Raw genomic sequence first — 17,534 nt, 5'->3', positions numbered from 1 at the left:
TAGATTTTGGATACTAGCCCTTTATCTGATATGTCATTTGCAAATATCTTTTCCCATTCTGTCAGTTGTCTTTTGGTTTTGTGGACTGTTTCTTTTGCTGTGCCAAAGCTTTTTATCTTGATGAAGTCCCAATAGTTCATTTTTGCCCTTGCTTCCCTTGCCTTTGGTGGTATTTCTAGGAAGAAGTTGCTGCGGCTAAGGTCGAAGGGGTTGCTGCCTGTGTTCTCCTCTAGGAATTTGATGGATTCCTGTCTCACGTTTAGGTCTTTCAACCATTTTGAGTCTATTTTTGTGTGTGGTGTAAAGAGCAAGATGTCCATCGACAGATGAATGGATAAAGAAGATGTGGTGTATATATGCAATGGAATATTATGCAGCCATCAAAAACCCCCACAAAATCTTGCCATTTGCAATGATGTGGATGGAACTAAAGGGTATTATGCTAAGCGAAATAAGTCAATCAGAGAAAAACATGTATCACATGATCTCACTGATATGGAGAATTCATAATCTCAGGAAACAAACTGAAGGTTGCTAGAGTGGCGGGGGGTGGGAAGGGGGTGGCTGGGTGATAGACACTGGGGAGGGTATGTGCTATGGTGAGCGCTGTGAATTGTGTAAGACTGATGAATCACAGACCTGTACCTCTGAAACAAATAATACATTATATGTGAAAAAAAAAAAAAAAGATAGGAAGGGGAAAATAAAGTGGGGGAAATCGGAGTGGGAGAAGAACCATGAGAGACTATGGACTCTGAGAAACAAACTGAGGGTTCTAGAGAGGAGGGGGCTGGGGGGATGGGTTAGCCTGGTGATGGGTATTAAAGAGGGCACGTACTGCATGGAGCACTGGGTGTTATACGCAAACAATGAATCATGGAACACTACATCAAAAACTAATGATGTAATGTATGGTGATTAACATAATAAAATAAAATTTAAAAAAAGGAACAAAGGTGAGACCTTCCTTTATATCTATTCTGATGCTTGTAATTGGACACTATTCCAAAATGTAGTACTAGAAGTGGAAATGGTTTTTTTTATGTTTATTTCAAGACTTTATTTATTAGAGAGAGTGAGTGAGCACGAGCATGGGGGAGGGGTAGAGGGAGAGGGAGAAGCAGATTCCACACTGTGAGCAGGGAGCCCTACATGGGGCTCAATCCCAGGACCCTGGGATCATGACCTGAGCCAAAGGCAGACGCTTAACTGACTGAGTCACCCAGGCGCGCCCGAAGTGGAAATGTTGAGTCTGAGGAGATATAAATCTTAAACCTTGTGCAAACATCATACTGTTTTCTAAAGTAGTAGTTTCACTGTATAGTCCTATCAGTAGTTGAAATTCCAAAAAGTCCTATATTTATGCCAATAGTTGATGTATCAGTTTTTTTTCCTATATTGTTTCTTTATAATAAAACTGTTATTGTATGAGCCATTCTATTGAATTTTTGAAACTAAAAAGGTCATAGGAATCCCAAATTTATAGCCAGTTGGTCAGAAATGCAGGTGGCTTGGGTACTCCCACTGTACAGCTGGGGTCTGAAGTAAGGGTGTTCTTATTGGAGACTGTGCCCTTTTACTGTGGGGTCTGCAGTAACTGTAGGTGGTCAGTGCCAGAATAGAATTGTACTACACCTAGTTATGTTTTTAACAAAATAGTGCGCCCCAGTGATTGGCAATTATCCTCAGGATCTGACAGACCATGGCATGTGATCTCTATGGGCTATTGCAGCTGAGTTTAATATAAGAGTGATGAGGGTAGTAAATTAATTTTTTAAATCAATTGCACAAGTTAAGGTGAGAAGGATGGGATTTTGAATACTTTCATCTTCTATCTCTGATAGCCTTTTATTTCTGCAGTCCCTTTCACATATTTTTTTTGAAAGGGCTTTCTATATGGTCTTTATATCTCACTCCTTCTTCAAGTTTGTTCAGTGAGCCTCCTGTCACAACCCTATTTCAATGTATATTGATGTCTGATTGGTTTCCCCATGCTTGCTTACAAGCAATCAGATTGGTTCTTATGATTAACACTTTTCAGTGGCTTCCATGACCTTAGGAGACAGTTAAGTCACTGTCATATGACTTAAAGATACCTCATAATATGTATCCTGCTTATTTTTTCAGTTACTTTTCCATATTCTCTCAAACTGCAATGCTTGCTACTTGAATTTAAGTTCCTCAAATGATCCATCTTTTCTCTTGTCAAGATAAGCGGTTTAAAATAATGCAATATATGTTAAGAAAAAAAAAAAGAAGATAGCAGGCGGGGAAGAATGAAGGGGAGTAAGTTGGAGGGGAAGACGAACCATTAGAGATGATGGACTCTGAAAAACAAACTGAGGGTTCTAGAGGGGAGGGGTTGGGGGGATGGGTTAGCCTGGTGATGGGTATTAAAGAGGGCACGTTCTGCATGGAGCACTGGGTGTTATACACAAACAATGAATCATGGAACACTACATCAAACACTAATGATGTAATGTATGGTGATTAACATAACAATAAAAAATTATAAAAAAAGATAAGTAGTTTAATCTGCACAAAATATTTTTACTCATCTATATCCCTGGATGTGAATACACAAAGTAGCTTATAAATACTTTAATTTTAATTTATAGCTAGATAAATACATAAGTGACTTTCATTAGTAACTGCTTGAGGGTTATGGGTTTTGAATAACCTACCTATACAACTAAGGAATGACCCTGAAACTTCCAATAAACTTCAATTTTCTGTAATTCTTTATTTGAAGAGTACATTGGTTTAGTGAATAAATACCTAAAATTTGAGAACTATGAGACAAATTCCAAAGTTTTCTGGAATATATCATAACAATCATTCGAATCACACTTTCAAGCAAGAAAAAACTTATCTCTAAGTTATTACTCACTCAGGGTTGCTCATGGGCTATTATTCAGGGGTGTGTGTGTGTGTGTTTGTGTGTGTGTGTGTGTGTGTGTGTGTGTGTGTGTGTGTGTGAAGAGTCTAGTAAATGTCCTCCAGATGGTAGGATGGGTAGAGGGATTTGTTGCCTTTTTTTCTTAGCATTAAAGCCCTGGGTATCCCCATGGCTATGCATGAGGAAGGTATCCCTGTGGCTATGTGTGAAGTTTAAAAGCTTTATTCTTGTTTTGTAAAAGTTTCTTTTAGCAAGCAACATTCAGAGATAAATCTAAAAGCAAAATAACTTTTAAGCTTGGAGTTCTGCTGTGAAGATTACTTTCTTTGGTAAAAAGAATCCCAAATAGTGTCTGAAAACAGGTCTCCCTGGACACATTTTATGCTTTGAAAGACTTTTTTTTTCTTTTTCTTAGAAAGGCTGTTTGGAAGCCTAAATAACTAACTTTAGGGAAAGAAAAAGAGCTCACCAACTTTGCAAAGTAGAAAAGTATCTTACATTGCTTGCCTCTCATCTACAACTCAGCTGCCAGAATGATAGAAATATCACTTCTGATCCAAACTACCTAATTTTTCTAAACACCAATTTGTAGGCATATAACAACAATAAACATTTTAAATATATCAGTACATCATGTTAACTTACTACTTTTTGAGGCTTTCTCATCCCATATTTATTCTGAATGGTTTTTTCTTCTTTACTAGATTAGACACCTTCTGTGTACCTTTCCAGACCCTCTTGGTCTCTGTCACCTGCCTCTTATTTCAGCCAACTTTAGACAGTTTCTATGTTGCAACACATCTTGAATCATACCCCAAGCCATCACCATTGATGTGAAAAGTTCTAGACACCTACTCTGTGCCTATTCATGTACAACCCAGAGATGGAGGTGAGTTAACTTTGCATGGGGTAAACACTGATCAATGGAGAATGTGACCTAATAAATAAATAATTGCCTCTTTCTCCGTTCTCTACAAAGGACAATTTTATGATGTAGTTGTATGTTGCTTCTTTGATGGTCCCAAGGCAACAAGCAACTAGTTGCCCACAGGGAAGGCTAGCTCAATGAGACATCATTGTCGGGGTTCTTCTTTTCCCCCTTTCTCTCCTACTGTCCTTATTCCCTTTCCCCAGAATGGCGGTCCCCCCACACCCACCCCAATACTCTTACCTGTGCATTTTCTTCAGTGTCTTATTTCTAAGGAATTAAACTAAAATTCACCATTGCATCTAAGAAGTCACTAAATATTTTGTTTTACTTATAAAATACATTGCAAACCTGTCCTCCTCTCCTATTCCCAATGACACTATTGGTATAAGAACCTTGATTCAAGCCTCATCATTTCTGACAATAAACTCCCCTTTTTCCTTTTACACAATCTCCAAATTCTTGACATTACTGTCAATGTTATCTTTCAAAACTAGCCAGCCCTGCCCATATCCCTGTATCTATTTTACTGTGATTATTATCTTAAACATTTAGCAAGGTATGTAAGAGCCTTCATAAACCAGTCATTGGCTCCTTCTCTAGTGTAATTCTCTTCCATCAATGTCCTGTTTCTTAACACCTCTATAATGTATTTGCAGGTAATAAAAACTTCTACAAAGATAAGCATAGGAAATATAATAAATGACCCTTTATGCTATAATAAGGAATTAAGAATCAGAAGACATATGTATATAGTGGCATCATTTGTTTATATCTTTTTACCTTTGGCCATAGGACTATTACCCTTTGTCTAGTACAGTTGTCATCCTCAAAACATATTCAGATATTATGTTCTCTGAAAAAAACAGCTTTGCTTACCTCACTTGATAGTGGGTTTAACCATGTTTCTGTACTATCCTGTACCTGATCCTCCATCTGTTATATTACAAATCCTTTTTTCTTCTTTCAGATATTTGTTGAATTGAATTGTGTGTGTTCACCAGAAAAAAAAAGAAAAAATCTTTATATTTTCTATTTTACTACACTGCTATACCATGTAATTTTTATAATTTACTCAAAGTTTGTAGCACAGGTTAATTCTACATCTGTCTAGATAATTCCTAAGGGAGTCCTTTCTGCATCTGGTAAGTACTTGGAGAAAATGACATTTATTTATTTACTTATTTACTTATTTTTAAAAATTTTATTCATTTATTTGAGAAAGAGAGCACAAGTGGGGGGAGGACCAGAGGGGGACCCTGAGATCATTACCTTAGCCAAATGAAGAATTAGAGGTTCAACTGAGGTGACTGAGCCACCCAGGCACCCCAAAATGACATTTATGAAGACCCTCTTTGTACATTGTGTCAAAAATTGAAAAATAAAAAGACAATTAAGGAAGAATCCCTTATAGTTTTTTATATTAATACCTCCCTTTAGATTTTCTTTTTCTTTTTCTTTTCTTTTTTTTTCTTGAGAGATAAGGAGAGAGAGTGTGAGCAGGGGTGGGGAGGGGCAGAGGGAGAGGGAGAGAGAGAGAATCTTCAAGCAGACTCCCCAATGAGTGCATAGCTCCTCAAGGGGTTTGATCTCATGTCCCTGAGATCTTGACTTGAGCCAAAATCAAAAGACACTTAACCAACTGAGCCACCCAGGCACCCTCCCTTTAGATTTTCCGTGTAAGTAATGGTGAGAGGCCAATCATGTAAGAAACACTGAGAAAGCATTATGGAATGCACAAAAGTAATCATATCAGTAGTACAAACAATAAATAATTAGTATTTCAAATGAAAGATGTATTAACTTTTATTGGTGTGTTTGGAAAGGCTTATGATTGAGGGGCAGGATGGGCTGATTTACTGATGTTGAAGAATTAATCCAAAAATCTAAAATAGTATCTGACACATGACACACCTCTAATACTTAGTTCACATGGGTATATAAAAAATCTATACAATGCTATAAGGGGCAGAGGAATTCAAATAGAATGGATCAATAAATCAGTAGTGAGGGTAGCTCAGTGGGTTCTTAAGTACTTAACTATGATAAATCTATTTTAAAAAATAAGATGAAACTGAGTTTTAAATGGTGAACACTCATTTTATCTGTTATATCAAGCTTTGATTATTTCCTACTATTATTATTCATTTCTTTGAGGTTTTGGGAAATGAAATAGATAATAAAATTATTTAAAAACTCATAGCCAATTTTTGTTTTACTGATTATTTGATCACATTCCAAAATAAAACCCAAGTCTATAATAAATTAATTTGAATCAATATATAATGATAAAATATTTTTGCATAAGCTAAAAATAAATCAGTGCTCTATTCCAAAGAATAAATAGTAATTAAAATTTGAAAGCAAAATACAATCTTAATGAAAGGCATGGGACAAGGTTTGAACAAATGAGAAAGTGCATGCAATTGTATATAAAAAAATATATATATATACACAAACTTGAAGTTACATTAAAAATGTCAATTTTGGGGGACATCTGGGTGGCTCAGTCAGTTAAGCATCTGACTCTTGATTTCAGCTCAGGTCATGACCTCAGGGTCCTGATATTAATCCTTTGTGGGGTTATGTGTTCAGCAGGGAGTCTGCTTAAAGATTGTCTCTCTCTCCATCTCCCTCTGCCCCTCCTCCCTACTCATGTACATTCTCTCTTTCTCAAAAAAAAAGTCATTTTTTTTGAATTAACTAATTTTTGAAGTTTATGTAAAAATAAATGGATAAGAATTGCCAAGACAATTACAAAAACAATATAAAGATAAAGATAAACACACTGTGGCAGACACTGATAGATGACTACACAACAATTATCCCAAATCTCTTCATTAATTAACTTCCACTCTCCAGATTTAAAAAGTGGGGAATTCTGTAGCTACCACACTTTTGGGGTGGTCATGTGAACAGTATCTGCCCAATGAGATATAAGGAGAAGTAACACTGAAGATTTTAACAAGACATATCCTGTCTAATTAAAGACATGCCCACAAGTAATATTTGTAAAATTCTTACCTAAGAAACAATTTAAAATGGACAAAAAAAAAATAGATTAAAAGGAATGTCCGATAATTAAGCTCTCCCTTATTTCTGTCTTCTGCCCACTTCATTTTGCTGTTAGGTGAGGCCAAGTGAGCAGCTGAAATATAGAACTACAGGCATTTCTTGCAATTCTGTTCATAGTGATAAGCCCAATATAAAAATTCAATATATCAAAGGTAATGAAATAGAATGATATAAGTCAGGGTCTTGAATAGCATTGTTGGATCTACAAATCATTTTTCGTTCATGAATCAGGGTTAAGAAAAAATTTCCATATGTTTTTAGCCTGTTATCTGAGTTTCTGTTACTCTATTTATCAATTTAACAAATATTTATGGAATTTCAATTAAAGGATAAGAACATTTTATGTGAAGCTGTAATGATAGTTAAAGAGAGTAGAAAAGAATTGCTAACTTCATGGAGCTAAACCTGTTGCAGGAAGAAAAAACATAACTGATAGTTGATGGAAAATCTGTCGTCACAATAATGGGGGATAAAGACCCACTTCCGCCAAGATAGCGTAACTAAAATTGAATTTGCCATTCTGCCTGAAACACTTAAAAAACCACAAAATATATGAAACAATGGCCTTTTTAGGCATTTTACAGGGCATGACAGTGATCCCTGAGATAAGAAGGAAACAAGAGAAATGAAAATATATGTTTACAACAAGACTTATACATGAATCAATGTTCACAATGTTCACAATGTTATAAAGGTCAAAGACTGGAAAGAAAACAGGTTTCTCCATTGGGTGAACAGATAAAGAATTTGTGGTAGATCCATAAAATGCAATGCTGGTTAGCATTAAAAATGAATTAATTATTTATGTACCCAACAGCCTAGATGAATCTCAGAATGATTATACTGAAGAAAAGAAGTGAGACCAAAAACCAGTATTACAAACATACTGTATGATCCCATTCCCATACAGTTGTAGGAAACTAATCAACAATGACAGAAAGCAGGTGAATGGTGTCTTGAGAGTGGGAGAAAGAAGGATAACAGAATGACTTTAGGAACACTTTTAGTGATAGATATGGTCATTATCTAAATGTGGTGTTAGTATCATCCATATATATTTATCATTTTTTCAATATTTTCAAATTGCATATTTTAGATATTCCAATTTATTCTACATCAGTTATACCTTAATAAAGCTGTAGAAAATACCATCAAGTCCCAAATGTCCAGAAGTTCCTCATAGATGGTGTCTTGCTCTGTGTATCCAATGCCTAACTGCCTTCAGGAGCCTCAAATTCTATTTACACAATATTTTCAAATAATAATAGCTAGAAGTTATCATTTAACCATGTGCCAAATAGGTTGTAGGACTCTGAATACATTACCCTTCCCTGAACACTCCACAGTTTAGAGCAGAGTTTCTGAATCCAACTTTATATGTTTGACTTTATGTACAAAGAGAATATATTTTTATATATGTATGTATGAATTACATAAGTATAAATGCATCCATCATGTATAAAATTCATACGTATAAATGTACATATAAATATACCCATGCAGTACATGCATATATACATATAAATCTATGTATTATAATAATAATTAGAACTGAATTAGAAATCAGAAAATAAGTTAATACATAAATTTATTAGTTGATGCATTTGAGTTTTCAATGATTAAGAGGAATACTCTATTTCATAAATAGCACTTGGTACAACTGGCAAGCTATTCAGAAGGTAAAAATGTTGATTTAAATTTCATACCAGATATAAATGTAATTTCTAGATGAATTACATATTAAAGTATAGACATTAATAAATCATTAAAAGTAAAAATGATTGAGTGCATAGCAAAATGAAGTAGAGATGACAAACACAACAGAAATTTAATTGATTTTTTTTTGAGGTCTACATTTTTAATAAAACAGTCACTGTTTACACAATTTATTCAAACCCTTGTTGGCTTCCAAGCATTTAATTTTCTGGTCCAATTATGCTGGTAAAAACATGTAAATCTTGAAAGAAAAAAAACATACAAACATTTCTGGCATTAATAGCATTTTCTGGATAATATATATACAGAACAACTCCTTTTAATTTGAATTTTTTTCAAGAGTGACATATAACTCTGAAGAAAAAAATATTTATAAAACATGCAATTAAATTCACTTTAAAAACTCACCATGTAAGTCTCCAGATTTGATATTTGTGTTTAACTTCATTTTTTATGTTTTTCATACTGTTCTTAGTTCATTACCATAGAATAAATGAAATTTTAAAGGAACATATTTATTTTGGTTTCCCAGAACAAGCCAAATGCAATCTGCCAATTTGTTTTGTAAATAGGGCACACTAGCATCTTGAACATATTCCATATTCATGTTCCTTTCAAGACATTTTACAGATGGTGAACTACCTACATACAGACAGTAAGAAAAATTTAGAGTTTTTTTTTTTTTTAATAGGATACCATTACTATACTTCTGTATTGATTCCGTGCATATTTATGAGCCTCTGACAATGCTCAAGAAGGTCGTGTGCCATTTCTTTTCCTACAAATTGGGTTTTTATTTCTCTGAATTCATAAAGCCATGTGTTGGCTACATTTCTATGTCTGACCAAAGGAGTCATATGTTTTCCTGTGATTTATTTTTCTGGGTCTTCCAGTAGGCAGTTATGCAGCATTGTCTCTCATCATAATTTGTATAAAATAAGTAGTATTTAATCGAATTGGACAATGTGGATAATATTTACAAATAAATGTATGTTAAACATTTTCCCAAGTAGCAAGTTAAGAAAATATAACAACGGAAGGTATAGTAGAACAAGTTTTATAGAAATATGGTATTTGCTATCATAATAGTTGTTGAGATTTAAAATATCCTCAGTGCATTATGTCTGTCATTTGGCTTAAATGAAATCGGTATCTACACCATAAATATGTCTACCATCTCTGATAACTTATACCAAATCTGCTCATTTAAGAAATTAACCAAGATATTAAATACAAATTGATCCTTTCTATCTATTCTATTAGCATGTACTTAGATAAAATTATTTGTATTTACACTATCTGTATTTTGTAATCAGTAATTTTTATTGTTTCATTTTTATCATTAGAATTGAACTCTACTGGGAATGATATTTAAAGAATGTATTGCCTTGTGATGAGTTTCTTCTGTCAGAATGAATGTAAGGTCCAGTTGATTTCCTGGCCAGATTACTCCCACATAAACAGTGAAAACATAATGGATGGAACTACCACACCTTCCCACTTACAGTCATGGTCCATTTGTAAATCATTAGCATCAGCAATTTTTACAAATGCCTTTGATAGTCTGCATACACATGTAAATGACAGAGAAAGGAAAGGGAAATGCATTTTATTTATTATAGTGCTACTGTGAGTTCTCAGAAGGGCCCAGATAGTCTACTGATTTATTACAGTGGCCTGCCCAGATGTTTGATTAGTTTGAATAAATATGCCTGCTACTATAGCATTAGATGGAAACAACCTTAGCATGTAGGTATATTTGGACTGACATAGTTCATGAAAAATATGTCATATAAGTGAAATGGAAAAGGCATCTTTTGTCTTAACTTTTAAATTAACCAGGACTGCTTTCACTTAATAAAATTTAAAATACTCTAAAATTATTACCATGCTTTTATTGCACCATTTTAATTGGAAAATAAAATATATAATCCACTACAGCAAATATGCAAATACACAAGTTACAAGATGCACACAAAGTGCGACATAAATATTTTGGTCACAAATTGTGGCAGAAGAATATCAAGATAGTAGCATAGTTTTTGACACTTCTCACATCTCCTAAAAAAAAAAAAAAGAAAAGAAAATCTAAGATACCAAAACATAAGCTCCCAGAGACAACATCATTCAAAGACTAGGTGACAAGGAATGTGCACAAAGCTCTGAATAGGATGGGGATGAGGAGGGTCAAAACCACACTGAAGTGAGGTAGAAGAAAGGACCCGCAGGTGTGAGCAGGTGTGCAGGGAATGGAGCAAAGAGAAGAGGGAGTTGTAAAATTCAGAAAGTTCAGAGGCCCCAGGATCCTCTGCAAGTACTCTTCAAAATGAGAGGATCTCACGCTGCACGAAATTCTCAGCGGAGATCTCAGAAAAATTGATGAAACTGGAAGAGGTTCTACAGTCTTCAATTTGTGAGTTAATATAAAACAAACAAATTGGGCTCTCAAAGGAATTTATAAAAAAGATCATCAGGTTGTGGGAAACTCAAGAACCTCAGAAATACCAAAAGAAAAAAACTGCTCATTTGGAAAGAGAGTAAATTTTAGGGAGCGGAGGTCTGTAACTATTAGTGGTCTGTACTAGATTTATTTAGAGTGGGAACACTTGGAATAAAGATGAACCGATCTTTAGCTAGTGGTGGGAAGCATCCAGAGAGAGATCGAGGAATTGTCAAAGTAGCTACACAGAGAGAAAAAATATTCTTAAGCATTTTATTAGGAATGACAACTAATTTACACCAAGTGCTCTGATTTATATCAATCTAAGATACAGGAAAGTTTCTTCCTGAGAAAACTCAAAAATCTGTCTTTGAAAGAAAAAGTCTGTTTTTGTGTTTTTGTGCTAAGATAATTATAAGTTTTGCTTGGCCAATACTTGTTCACATTTCTATCAAAATGGTATGCTTTAGATGTAGTAAATTGTATCATTGCTCAAACTTCTCTGGTTGTTAAGAGTGTTTGTACTTCTCATTGTTTGACTCCATAAAATTCATGGGGATGACTGTAGTCAGATGATCCAGGGTTTATTTTTCGTTGTTTTTATTTAAATTTCAGGTAGTTAATGTGCAGTGTAATATTAGTTTCAGGTGTACAATATAGTGATTCAACACTTCCATACAACACCTGGTGCTCATGGCAAGTGCCCTCCTTAATCCCCATCACATACATAACCCATACCCCACCCACCTCTGCTCCAGTGACCATCAGTTTGTTCTCTAGAGTTAATACTCTGTTTCTTGGTTTGCCTCTCTCTTTTTTCCCTTTGCTCGTTTGTTTTGTTCTTAAGTTCCACATATAAGTAAAATCATATGGTGTTTGTTTTTCTCTGACTGACTTATTTCACTTAGCATAACACTCTCTAGTTCTATCCACATCATTGCAAATGGCAAGATTTCATTCTTTTTTATGGCTGAATAATATTCCATTATTTTTATATACCACATCTTCTTTATCCATCATCAATTGATGGACACTTGGGCTCCTTCCATATCTTCGCTATTGTAGATAATGTTGCTATAAACATCAGGGTGCATATATCCCTCTGAATTGGTATTTTTGTAATCTTTGGGTAAATACCAAGTAGCTCAATTGCTGGATCATAGGGTAACTCTATTTTTAACTTTTTGAGGAAACTCCATACTGTTTTCCAGAGTGGCTGCAGCAGTTTGCATTCCATTGACAGATCAAGATAGTTCCCCTTTCCCAACATCCTCACCAACACCTGTTGTTTCTTGTGTTGTTGATTTTAGCCATTGTGGCAGATGTGAGGTGATATCTAATTGTAGTTTTGATTTGCATTTCCCTGATGATGAATAATGTTGAGCATCCTTTCTTGTGTCTGTTGGCCATTTGGATGTCTTCTTTGGAAAAAATGTCTATGCATGTCCTCTGCCCATTTTTTACTTGGAGTATTCATTTTTTGGTGTGTTGAGTTATATAAGTTCTTTATATATTTTGGATAATTTGCAAATGTCTTCTTCCATTCCATAGGTTGCCTTTTAGTTTTGTTAATCATTTCCTTTGCTGCGTAGAAACTTTTTATTTTGATGACATTCCAACAGTTTACTTTTGCTTTGTTTCCCTCATCTCAGAGACATATCTAGAAAGAAGTTGCTATGGCTGACATCAAACAACTACCTGTATTCTCCTCTAGGATTTTAATGGGTTCCTGTCTCACATTTAGGTCTTTAATCCATTTTAAATTTATTATTCTGTATGGTGTAAGAAAGTGGTCATTTCTTTCTTTTGCATGTAGCTGTCCAGTTTTCCCAACACCATTTGTTGAAGAGACTGTCTTTCTTCCATTAGATATTCTTTTCCGCTTTGTCAAAGATTAGTTGACCATAGAGTTGTGGATTCATTTCTGAGTTTTCTTTTCTGTTCTATTGATCTGTGTCTATTTTTGTGCCAGTACCATACTGTTTTGATCACTACAGCATTGTAATATAACTTAAAGTCCAGAACTGTGATGCCTCCATCTTGGCTTTTCTTTTTCAAGATTGTTTTAGCTTTTTGGGGTCTTTTGTAGTTCCATACAAATTTTAGGATTGTTTGTTCTAGCTCTGTGAAAAATGCTGTTGGTATTTTGATAGGGAATGCATTAAATGTGTAGATTGCTTTTGGTAGCATAGACATTTTAACAGTATTTGTCCTTCTGATTCATGAGCATGGAATACTTTCCATTTTTTTGTGTCCTCTTCGATTTCTTTCATCAGTGTTTTATAGTTTTCAGAGTACAGGTCTTTCACCTCTGTGGTTAGGTTTATTCCTAGGTATCTTATGGGTTTTGCTATAATTGCACATGGGTTTGATTCTTCAATTTCTTTTTCTGCTGCTTCATTTTTGGTGTATAGAAATACAATGGATTTCTGTATGTTGATTTTGTATCCTGTGACTTTACTGAATTCATGTATCAGTTCTAGCTATTATATGGTGGAGTCTTTTGGGTTATATATAGAGAGAGAGTATTATGTCATATGCCAATACTGAAAGTTTTACTTCTTCCTTGACAATTTGGATATCTTTTATTTCTTTTTGTTGTCTGATTATTGTGGCTTGAATTTCCAGTACTGTGTTCAATAACAGTGGTAGGGGTGGACAGCCCTGTCTTGTTCCTGACCTTAGGGGAAAAGCTATCAGTTTTTCCCCACTGAGGATGATATTATCTGTGGGTTTTTCACATATGGCCTTTATGATGTTGAGTTATGTTCCCTCTAACCCTATTTTGTTGAGAGTTTATATCAACAATGGATGCTGTACTTTCACAAATGCTTTTTCTGCAACTATTTAAATGATCGCATGGTTCTTATCCCTTCTTTTGTTAATGTGGCCAATATCATGTTGATTGATATGCAAGTATTGAACCATCCTTGCAGCCCAGGAATAGATCCCACTTGATCTTGATGAATGAGTCTCTCTTTTTTAGTGGAGTCTTTATCTGGTTTTGGTATCAGGGTAACTCTGGCCTCACAGAGTGAATTTGGAAGTTTTCCTTCCTTTTTATTTTTTGGAATAATTTAAGAGGAATAGGTATTAACTTTTCTTTAAACATTTGGTAGAATTCACCTGTGAAGCCATCTGGTGCTGGATTTCTGTTTGTTGGGAGTTTTTTGATTCCTGATTCAATGGCTTTGCTAGTTATCATTCTGTTAAAGTTTTCTATTTCTTCCTGTTTCAGTTTTGGTTGTTTATCTTTCTAGAAATTTATCCATTTCTTCTAGATTGTCTAATTTGTTGACATATAGTTTTTCATAATATTCTCTTATAATTGTTTGTATTTTTGTGGTTTTGGTTGTGATTTCTCCTCTCTCATTTGTGATTTTATTTATATGGGTTCTTTCTCTTTTTGACAAGTCTAACTAGGAGTATATAAATTTTTTTAATTTTTTCAAAGACCCATCTCCTGGTGTCATTGATCTGTTCTATTGTTTTGTTTTGTTTTTTTTAGTTTCTCTATAATTTATTTCTGCTCCAATCTTTATTATTTCCTTCCTTTGGCTGGGTTTAGGCTTTGCTTTTCTTTTTCTAGCTCCTTTAGGTGTAAGATTAGGTTGTTTATTTGAGATTTTTCTTGTTTCTAAGATAGGCCTGTATGGCTATATACTTGCCTCTTATAACTGCTTTTACTGCATCCCAAAAGTTTTGGACTACTGTGTTTTCATTTTCATTTGTTACCATGTTTTTTTTTTTAATTTCTTCTTTGATTTCCTGGTTGACTCATTCATTGTTTAGTAGCATGTTGTTTAACCTCCAGTACTTTTGGTCTTTCCAAATTTTGTCTTGTGGTTGACTTAAAGTTTCTTAGCACTGTGGTCAGAAAATATGCATGGTATGATTTCAATCTGTTTATATTTTTTTGAGGCCTGATTTGTGACCTAGTATATAATCTCTTCTGGAGAATGTCCAATGTGCATTTGAAAAGAATGTGTATTCTGCTGTTTTAGGATGAAATGTTCTAAATATATCTGTTAAGTCCATCTGGTTCACTGTGTCGTTCAAAGCCATTGTTTCCTTATTGAGTTTCTGTTTAGATGATCTGTCCATTGATGTAAGTGGGTTGTTAAATTCCCCTACTATTATTGCATTATTATCAATGAATTCCTTTATTTTGTCATTATTTTTTTAATATATTTGGGAACTCCCAAATTGGGTACATAAATATTTATAACTCTTACATCTTCTTTTTGGGTTGTCCCCTTTATTATGATATGATCCAGTTTCAAGGATTGAGAGAATAAAGCCCTCAGGATACTTAACCATGTGGAAACAATCATCAGAATTCAAAGACCTGCAAAGTTTCTCTTTGAGAAAAAGTACCTTGGAAGTTTGAAAATAGGAAATTGGACCTATCTAATGAATCTTCAAGAAGTGTAAAGATGATATATTTCATATTTGAATTTCAAAGTGGAGCTGTTATCACGAATCAAACTCAGCATCAGTAAGTGGTCCTGGGTCAAACTTTATTAATTTTAACTTCAATATATGTTTGAACAATCACACCATATTTTAAGTCTATAACCATGACAATATTGAAACATTACATTCGAAGGTGAATTTCATTTAGTTGAGTATGACAAGTCCATTACTGTAATGAGTTGAATGCTGTTATAGTCATGTTGGGCTGCTATAACAAAGCACCGTAGACTACATGGTCTAAACAACAGATCCTTATTTCTCACAGTTCTAGAAGCTGGGAAGTCTAAGAGCAAGGTCCCAGCAGATTCATTGTCTGTTGAGAACCCTATTTCTAGCTTGTAGATGGCCACTGTCTTGTTATGTCCTTACATGTTGGTTGGTTTGTTTTTTCTTTATGTTTTCTTTTTTGTGTGTGCATACATGCTGAGACAGGGAAGTGAGGCAGCTCTGGTCTTTCTTCCTCTTCTTATAAAACACTAATCTGCTCCAACTTCATAACTTTCTCTAAACCTAATTATCTTCCATAGTCCTCCCCTCCTAATACCATCACATTGGGGATTATAGCTTCAAAATATGAATTTCAGGGGACCAAATTTTTATTCCATAACAAATCATGTCCTTCCAAGGTCATGTGTGCCTGAAATGTAAAAATGCGACCTTATTTGGGGGTGCCTGGGTGGCCCAGTTTGTTAAGCATCCAACACTTGGTTTTGGCTCAGGTCGTGATCTCAGGGTCCTGTGATTGAGCCCTGTGTCAGGCTCCTTGCTCAGTGCAGAGTCTGGTTGAGATTCTCTCTCCATCTTCCTCTGCCCCTCCCCAACCTCTCTCTCAAATAAATAAATAAATATATATTTTTAATGTGACCTTATTTGGAAACAGGATCTTTGTGGATGTAATCACATTAAGATGAGGGCATACCAGGGAACCCTGGGTGGCTCAGTTGGTAAAGTGTCTGCCTTTGGCTCAGGTCATGATCTCAGGGTCCTGGGATCAAGTTCTGCATCAGGCTCCCTGCTCTCCCTTGGCCTCTGCTGCTCCCTGTGCTTGTGTTCTCTCTCTCTCAAATAAATAAATAAAATCTTAAAAAAAAAAAAGATGAGGGCATACTAGATTAGTGTGAACCATAATCCAATACTAGTGACCTTTTTAAGAAGAGGGAAATTTGGACACAGTGACAGGCACAGAAGGAAGATGGTGTGAAGACACATGGATACACACCAAGTAGAAGATCATGTGACAATGGAGGCAGAGATGGGACTAAGGAACACCAAGGATTGCCAGCAATCACCAGAACCTTGAAGAAACAAGAAAGGATTCTTCTGTAGAGCCTTCAGAAGGAAAATGGCCCTGCATACCTATTGATTGCAGAATTCTAGCTTCCATAACTGTGAGAGAACAAATTTCTGGTTAGTCACCCAGTTTGTGGTACTTTGTTATGGCAACCCTACAAAACAATAAAATTACTAAGGAAAAAATATTGCAATTCACATATAAGAAAAAACAGTGCCAACACAGTCTAGAAGGAACTTGACCTAGCCTTGTCCTAACTCTGTAGCTTTTAAATTTTCAGCCTTATGCTGGGAGGAGACATTGACTCTTAGAAGATCAAGAACACTATAATTTGTATAACCTCACAAAAAGAGTATTACCTCCATTTTCCCTAGGCTTTCAGGTGACAAAGAGGCCCTTGAACTATATAGCCTCGGATTTAGGAGTAGACTTGATAAAAAGGCCAAGGATAACAGAAGACATTAAAATGTGGCCATGGACATTATACAAAATATCCAGATAGCAGTTAACTGACTCTCTGTGGTCCATAGTCACTTCCTAAATGGCCCTAGATCTGTTGATCACATTCAAAAGTTTATCTTTTCTAATTAATACTTATTTTGCAATATGAGTGAAACTGACCAGAAAGAAAAGGTTGTTGTTGTTCTTTTTTTTTTTTAAGATTTTATTTATTTTTGACAGAGAGAGAGAGTGTATAAGCAGGGGAAGC

Source organism: Callorhinus ursinus, unplaced genomic scaffold (assembly GCF_003265705.2).
Source record: "Callorhinus ursinus isolate GAN/ISIS: 27379988/994484 unplaced genomic scaffold, GSC_fseal_2.0 scaffold17, whole genome shotgun sequence".
Classification (NCBI taxonomy): domain Eukaryota; kingdom Metazoa; phylum Chordata; class Mammalia; order Carnivora; family Otariidae; genus Callorhinus; species Callorhinus ursinus.
Note: the sequence above shows the minus strand (reverse complement) of the source record.